This window comes from Salvelinus sp. IW2-2015, linkage group LG5 (genome assembly GCF_002910315.2).
Source record: "Salvelinus sp. IW2-2015 linkage group LG5, ASM291031v2, whole genome shotgun sequence".
Classification (NCBI taxonomy): domain Eukaryota; kingdom Metazoa; phylum Chordata; class Actinopteri; order Salmoniformes; family Salmonidae; genus Salvelinus; species Salvelinus sp. IW2-2015.
Window position 1 is genome coordinate 19158014 of NC_036844.1, and position 8054 is coordinate 19166067.

An 8054-nucleotide genomic window follows, 5' to 3' on the forward strand; every position below is an offset into this window, starting at 1 on the left:
GTGTGTTTATGAATCCAACGTGAACTTCCTCTGGCTTTATAATTAGGCTGGTATTAGTCACAAGCTAAACAAAACAATGGAAAGTATTTCAACTCCTCACTCTGTGGTTTGTCTGATAGGTTTATACATACCTAGCATCAACACTGTGAGGTGTGAGTGAGGTTTAAGTAAAGGGCTGGGTGTGTTGGTGTCTTAAATGTTTAGGTGTGTTACATGTTCTCACACACTCGCTGAGCTGAATCTTTTCCAGAAGAGAGTTTATCTGTATCTGCTCAGATGTGTGGTCTGTCATAGAGTAGTGTGTGTGTGTGCGTGTCTGTGTGTGTGTGTGTGTATGCGCACGGGTGTGTTTGTCTGACCTTTAGTGTGTCCCATGCTGCCGGGCTGACGTTGCTGGTTTTATAGGAACATATGGAGAATCACTCGGTCTGTCTGCAGTCTCCCTCAGTCTCTACTGGGAGATGGAGGGAGGAGAGGGGGAGTTCTAGGTCTGCCCCGACACACACCTCCTGATGACTTCCATACACAATCCGTGTGTGTGTGTGTTCTAGCAGTCTGTCTGAGTGATAAAGTGCACAGTGAATCCTCAGAGTGCAGTGTATCAGTCTGTGTCTATGGGGCCATCCATGGCTTAGTGCCCACTCTGTGTCACTCTGGCTCCTCCTCTTCTCCTCACACTCCTCCATCTCCCTCCTAATCCCTCCATCTCTCTGGTCTATCTCTTTTACCCCCCTCCTCTCTAGTTTGTCCCTCTGTTTCACTCTCTTTATTTTTTTCTCTCTCTCTCCTCACTCTCTCACTCTGTCTCTCTCTTTCATTCCCACTCTCTCTGCCTCTCTTCAAACCTCCCTCCCTCTCCTCACTTTTCCCTTGTTTCGTTTTTTTTTTTGCGCTGGCCAGGGGAAAGGAAAATGTGTGAGTCAGTGAAAGGCCGCTCCCTCCCTGGGATGAGAGAGTCGAGGGAGGACTGGGACTTGTTTAGTGTGGTGACGTCACCCTCTGTGTCCCTGGTAACCACGTGTTTAGTCTCCGGTAGTGGACACCTGGGCACACAAACTTGGCCTGTTAAGTGTCACTCCACAGCGGTGTGTATGTGTGTGTGTGTGTGTCCGTCCTTAGGGGGCTCTGACCGTTTGACTGTGCAGGTCTGAACCCTTTTGATGAGGGGAGGTTGGTTATGGTGTATGTACAGGGAATGGGTTGGGCAGAGCTAGGAAGGGAAGGGCCGTGGTTGGACACGTTTCTAAAGTTGAAGAGAAACTGTGCTTTTCCGTAGTCATAGGGGAGTTTGTGCATTTTGAGGTAGAGCATACAAAAGAGTAACTACGTGGAGACTGACTCACGTGTTGTCATGTTCTACACCAAACAAAAATATAGACGCAAAATGTGAAGTGTTGGTCTCATATTTCATGAGTTGAAATAAAGATCCCAGAAATGTTCCATACGCACAACAAAAAAAAAATCTCTCAAATTCTGTGCACAAATTTGCTTACATCCCTGTTAGTGAGCATTTCTCCTTTGCCAAGATAATCCATCCACCTGACAGGTGTGGCATATCAAGAAGCTGATTAAACAGCATGATCGTTATTGGGCTGGTGACAATAAAAGGCCACTAAAATGTGCAGTTTTATCACATAACACAATGCCACAGATGTCTGTGGGCAAATGCTCACCTTCGATGGCCACTGGCATGCTGGAGAAGTGTGCTCTTCATGGATTAATCCTGGTTTTAACTGTACCAAAACACACACACACACCACACACACCACACACACACACCACAACACAACACACACACACACACACACACACACCACACACACACACAACACACACACACACACACACACACACACACACACACACACACACACACACACACCACACCACACACACGTATAGGACGTGCACACACACAAGTGCACGTACACACACGTTACACACACGACCAACACGTACACACACGTACACACACGTACACACACGGTACACACACGTACACACACGTACACACACGTACACACACGTACACACACTACACACACGTACACCACACGTACAACACACGTACACACACGTACCACACACGTTAACACCCACACAGGCAAATTGCTTTATACACGCACACACACAAACTCTTAAGGAACAACCCTTCTAACCTGATGTACCTGAAAAGCCACACTCTCCTGAACAGATGCAACCTTCTCACTGCCCACAACAACGCCCAAAGACCAGCAGGTGTGGTGTGTGTGTGGTGTGTGCATGTGTGCTGTGTGTGTGTGTGTTGTGTGTGTGTGTGTGTGTGTGTGGTGTGTGTGTGTGTGTGTGTGGGTGTGTGTGTGTGGTGTGTGTGTGTGTGTGTGTGTGTGTGGTGTGTTGGACCAGTGTGTGGTGGTGATGTGTGTGTTGTGTGTGTGTGTGTGTGCTGTTGGTGTGTGTGGTGTGTCGTTGGTGTGGTGTGGTGTTGTTTGTGTGTGTGTGTGTGTGTGTGGTGGGTGCAGTTGTGTGGGTGTGTGTATTGTTGCACAGGTTGGTGTGTGTGCTGTGGTGTTGGATGTGGTCTGTTGCTCGTGTGCTGGAAGTTGTTGAGTGATAGAGTGGTATAGTACGCAGTGTTAAGCTGTTTGTCTGTAGGTCAATGTGTTGTATAATTTGACATTGCCATAATAATCTCGTAATTGCGCTTAGAAAGTCTTGAGTTTAAGAAAATCATAATTTGTTGTCATTAAAATACAGGTCAACAGAAAAAATTACAGTTGTACAGACAACAAGTCCAAATGTTAACTAGCTTGTAACATGACCCTATTTGTAGTCTGGAAACGAGTCACAGATTTTTTCAAGTGCGGATGCAATACACTCTACATAGAGCGTAACAGTATGCCAATTATCAGCGAAACATCAGTACCTGTGTATACCCAAAATGCACAGTTAGTGTCCAGCTAATCTAAGTTTAATCACTTGGCAGCTTTATTAGAATGAGGTAAACGAGAAACACACAGTCTCAACGTCAGACTGTGAAGCAAAAGGCGAACTCGCGGGGCATGTGCTGGCTCTAGCAGAGCTCCTCGGTGTCCAGGTCCGGTGTTTCCCTTTTGCGCAACAATCTTGCAATCTATCTAAATTTTTATTGGCCAGCTCTGAAGATATGACTCTTTTTGCGTTTGCATACCTCGAGGCGAGAAAGGCAGGGCATACCGGAGTCACCTCTTCGAACAGTGGACCGGTTACGAAATGGTCGGGGGTTTGGTCGGGTACTTATTGTAAGTGAACTGCCAGTTGAGGACATGTGACCGCGCGTTACTAATGTTTCTCCAAAACTAGACACTCTAATTGTTATCAGTTGTCGCCGTCCACTCCTCTCGTTAATCACCCACGGTGTGCAGCCGGGGGCCAGACCCGGTCCGACTAGCCGGTACTGCTGCGTGAGCGTCCAATGGTTACACGCAGGGTAAGGTGGGCGTCGGTGTAAGTTAGGCCAGTTCTGCAACTGCTTCTAGTGAAGGGAGTAGAGCACGAGTAGTTGAACGAGATCTTCAGTTTCTTCGCGCAATTTCTCGCATGGAATAGCCTTCATGTGTCAGAACAAGAATAGACTGACGAGTTTCAGAAAAAAGATTATTTGGTGTCTGGCCATTTTAAGCCTGTAATCGAACCCACAAATGCGGATGCTCCAGTACTCAACTAGTCTAAAGAAGGCCAGTTTTATTGCTTCTTTAATCAGAACAAAGGTTTTCAGCTGTGCTAACATAATTTGCAAAAGGGTTTTCAATAATGATCAATTAGCCTTTTAAAATGATCAACTGGATTAGCTAACACAACGTGCAGCAGTTGGGACACAGGAGTGATGGTTATTGATAATGGGCCTCTGTACGCCTATGTAGATATTCCATAAAAATTCAGCGTTTCAGCTACAATAGTCATTTATACAACATTAATAATGTCTACACCGTATTTCTGATCAATTTGATGTTATTTTATGACATTTTTTTAAAATTTCTTTCAAAACAAGGACATTTTAAGTGACCCAAAACTTTGAACGGTGGATAGTGTCTATATTATATACTTTTCATACATATATATAAATAAATATATTGTATGAATGTGTTGAATGCTGTGTGTATGTGTGCTGAAATAACAAATGTGTTAGCAATGTGTTGTGGGTGTATGAGTGTGTGTGTGTCTTGGAGGGAGCATTTGTGTTGGGCCCTTGTTTGGATTACCCAAGCAGGGGTTGGAGTGGGACTGAAGTGTGTTTATGAATCCAACGTGAACTTCCTCTGGCTTTATAATTAGGGCTGGTATTAGTCACAAGCTAAAACAAACAATGGGAAAGTATATTCAACTCCTCACTCTGTGGCTTGTCTGATAGGTTTATACACAATACCTAGCATCAACACTGTGAGGTGTGAGTGAAGGTTTAAGTAGAAGGCTGGGTGTGTTGGTGTCTTAAAATGTTTAGGTGTGTTACATGTTCTCACACACTCGCTGAGCTGAATCTTTCCAGAAGAGAGTTTGATCTTGTATCTGCTGCTCAGATGGTGTGGTCTGTCATAGAGAGTAGTGTGTGTGTGTGCGTGGGTGCTGTGTGTGTGTGGGTATGCGCACGGGTGTGTTTGTCTGACCTTTAGTGTGTCCCATTGCTGCCGGGCTGACGTTGCTGGTTTATATAGGAACATATGGGAGAATTCACTCGGTCTGTCTGCAGTTCTCCCTCAAGTCTCTACTGGGAGATGGAGGGAGGAGAGGGAGAGTCTAGGTTCTGCCCCGACCACACAGCCATACTGATAAGCATCACGATAACAACACAGAAAGATCCGTGGTGATGTGTGAGTGTATCGTAGAAGACAAGTCTGTACTGAGATGTGGATAAAAGGTGCCACAGTGGATACGCATCCAAGAGTAGCAGAGGGAGATGTATAAGAGACAGTCTGGAGAGAAGATGGTACAGTGAGGCCATTCCATGGCTTAGTGGACCACTCTGTAGTAGGAGCTCAACTCTAGGACTCCTCGCGTATCTTCTCCTCTGATAGACACTCCATACCATCGTGACGAGACCTCCGTGAGAGTCCCTCAAGAGCATACGTCGATGACTGAGAGAAGAGATCGAGATGATCTACCTTTTGAGACCGACGCCCAGCTGACCTGCTAGCATAGTATGATGTCCCTCTGAGTGTGTTCACGATCTCTTTGATTTTTGTAGAGTAGGCTGCTACTGACGATGCTGAGACGACTCACTGCTCGATCGAGCTGCTGTCATCTCTCTTTCTGTACCGCAACTTCTCTCCTGCTTCTCGTTCAGGGGGACGCTCCCGTCGACACCGTCTCGGCTGGCAGGCAGGACTGATTGCGCGCTTGGTGTTGCGAGGTTTGTTATTAGTTTTTGCGCGTGAGGAGGCCAGGGAAAAAGAGGGAAAAATGTGTGAGAGAGAGGTGCAGATGAAAAGGCCGGACTCGCTCCGCTGGGATGAAGAGAGTCGGAGAGGGGGGAGGACTGGAGCTTGGTGAAAGGTATGTGGTGGGGTGCGTCACCCTCTGTGTGTTTGTGTGTCCCTGGTAACCACGTGTTATAGTCTCCGGAAGTGGACACCTGGGCACACAAACTTCGCCTGTTAAGTGCACTCCACAGCGTGTGTATTGTGTGTGTGGGTCCGGTCCTGTAGGGACGGGCTCTAGACCGATGAGTAGGAACTGCTAGCCAGGTCTGAGAAGGACCCTTAAGAGTAGGACAGTAAGAGACCGTCCGAGAAGGATGGACCCATTGAAATCTGGCTGTATGTACAGGGAAGGGATGTTTGGCAGAACTATGCGACAGAGGAGAGCGGGTACCGAGATCCAGGACCGGGTCTAGGGACATGCGGGCATGATCATCAAACAGTTAACGAAGACCCATAGTGGAATCCAACGAGCTCAACCACTGTTGAGCCTTCAGCTTACACGCCTACAATTGATTAGACTGAAAAAGTTTGAGCCGATTCCGTCCCCAATGTCTGTTGTTGTGTATTTTGTTTTTACATCCTTTGTGACCAAAAGTCCTTCATAAGGGGATAGTTAAACAATAGAATGAAACATTGTACAAGCCTGAGTGAACCAAGTTTCAGTAGACGGACGCACGTGGCGAGGACGGGCTGGCGGCGTCCGCACGTGTTCATGTGTCCTCGGGCGTACAACCAGACAAATAACGCAAAATGTGTTATGCGCGTGGCGGCGTGCGTGCGTGCGCTGTCTTAACACGTGTTAGTCTCAGTGCATCCTCAAACGCCATGCTCAATTGCGGGTAACATTGTCTGGCTGAGTGTGCGGCCATTGGAAGAACTTATATTCAATGTTTCACGGCTCACAGTAATTGAGGTATAGCAGATATCAACTGATTCTCAACGATAAGGACCGTTGCATTGATTTCACTCTACTGAAAACATGAACGGTTCGATGGCGAGCAGGATCGAATCGCAAACACATATAGAGGCATATAAGGATCTCTCTCGTCAACAATATCATCTTGCACAATAAATTCCCATATTACTAAATAGTGCATTTGTGGTCGGTCCCCGTAGTATGCCTTGCTCCATAACCACTAAACCCACACCGCCATCTCACATTGATTTCTGTATCACAATCCAGCCCAAAAAACCCCGTGGCTTCCCCAACAACAACGCCCATTTAACAGCTGCGTAGTGCTAGCCATTCTTTGCCTCCTGCCGAAGATATATACATAACCGTATATCACTGACAGGTGTGGCAAACCATATAGGATTAAGAAGATCTGCACATGTATAAGAAAGCCAGCACATGCTTTTCTGATTCCAGATTGGGCTTGGCTGCAACAATTATAAAGGCCAACTCCAAAATGTCGGTCCAGCAGTTCCTTTAGTCAAACAATAACACAATTGGGGCAGCAGGATAGTCTGTGTTGCCCAAGCAGCACAATATTTCTTCTCACCTTCGGATAGGTGCCACTGGCTGGCATTATGCTGGAGAGGAAGGTTGCTCTTCGATGGATTAATCCTGGTTTAACTTGTAACCGGGCAGATGCAGGAAGACAGCGGGGGGATGGGAAACTGCATATCGGGGGGGTATGTGCGCTGGGGGAGTCGCCAACGAAGAGGGCGGAAAGTCTTGCCGTGGTTGAGGTCAACAATTGTGAGTGGTGGGGGTTATGGTATGACAGGCATAAGCTACGGACAACGAACACAATTGCACTTTATCATTGGCAATTTGAGATGCACAGAGATATTGTGACGAGATCCTGAGGCCCATTGTCGTGCCATTCATCCGCCGCATCACCTCATGTTTCAGAATGATAATGCACGGCCCCATGTCACAAGAGGCTGTACACAATTCCTGGAAGACTGAACATGTTACAGTTCTTCCATGGCCTGCACACTCACCAGACATTCACCCATTGAGCATGTGGGATGCTCTGGATCAACGTGTAAGACAGCGCCGCACACGCACGCACGCACGCCCGCCCGCCCGCCCGCCCGCCCCTGCCCGCCCGCCGCGAAATGTCCCACTTGACAAATGTCATTGTTTTACTATCCTTATAGAGGACTTCTTGGTCACCACAAGGATAGTAAAACCAAAAACACACACACTGGTAGGATTGGCTCCTTTTAGTAACAGTGGGATGTGAAGCTCAGTGGGTGTGACCACAGGGTGTGTGTTACTTTGCCATCTGCCCAGGTCTGGTCTCTAGCCCTGGGATTCACACTCCCCGGATTCTGGTCTTTCGACTGGCTTTCTTGCTCTCTCTCTCTGCTCTCTCTCTCTCCTCTCTCTCTCTCTCTCTCTCCTCTCCTCTCTCTCTCTCCTCTCTCTCTCTCTCTTCTCTCTCTCTTCCTCTCGTCCTCTCTTCTCTCTCTCTTCTCTTCTCTCTCTTCTCTCTCTCTTCTCTCTCTCTCTTCTCCTCTCTCTCTCTCTCTCTCTCTCTCTCTCTCTCTCTCTCTCTCTCTCTCTTTCCTCTCTCGTCTCTCTCTTCTCTCTTCTTCTCTCTTCTCTCATCTCTCTCTCTCTCTCTCTCGTTTCTGTATAGTCAAAGGACAAGTCTCTTAAGCAAT

General features: G+C 47.2%; 1 protein-coding gene across 1 annotated transcript in view; it reads left to right on the plus strand.

The window, feature by feature from the left end:
* LOC111964527 (dynamin-1-like) overlaps positions 1 to 8054 on the plus strand; it is a 93469-nt gene that overhangs the window by 76151 nt on the left and 9264 nt on the right.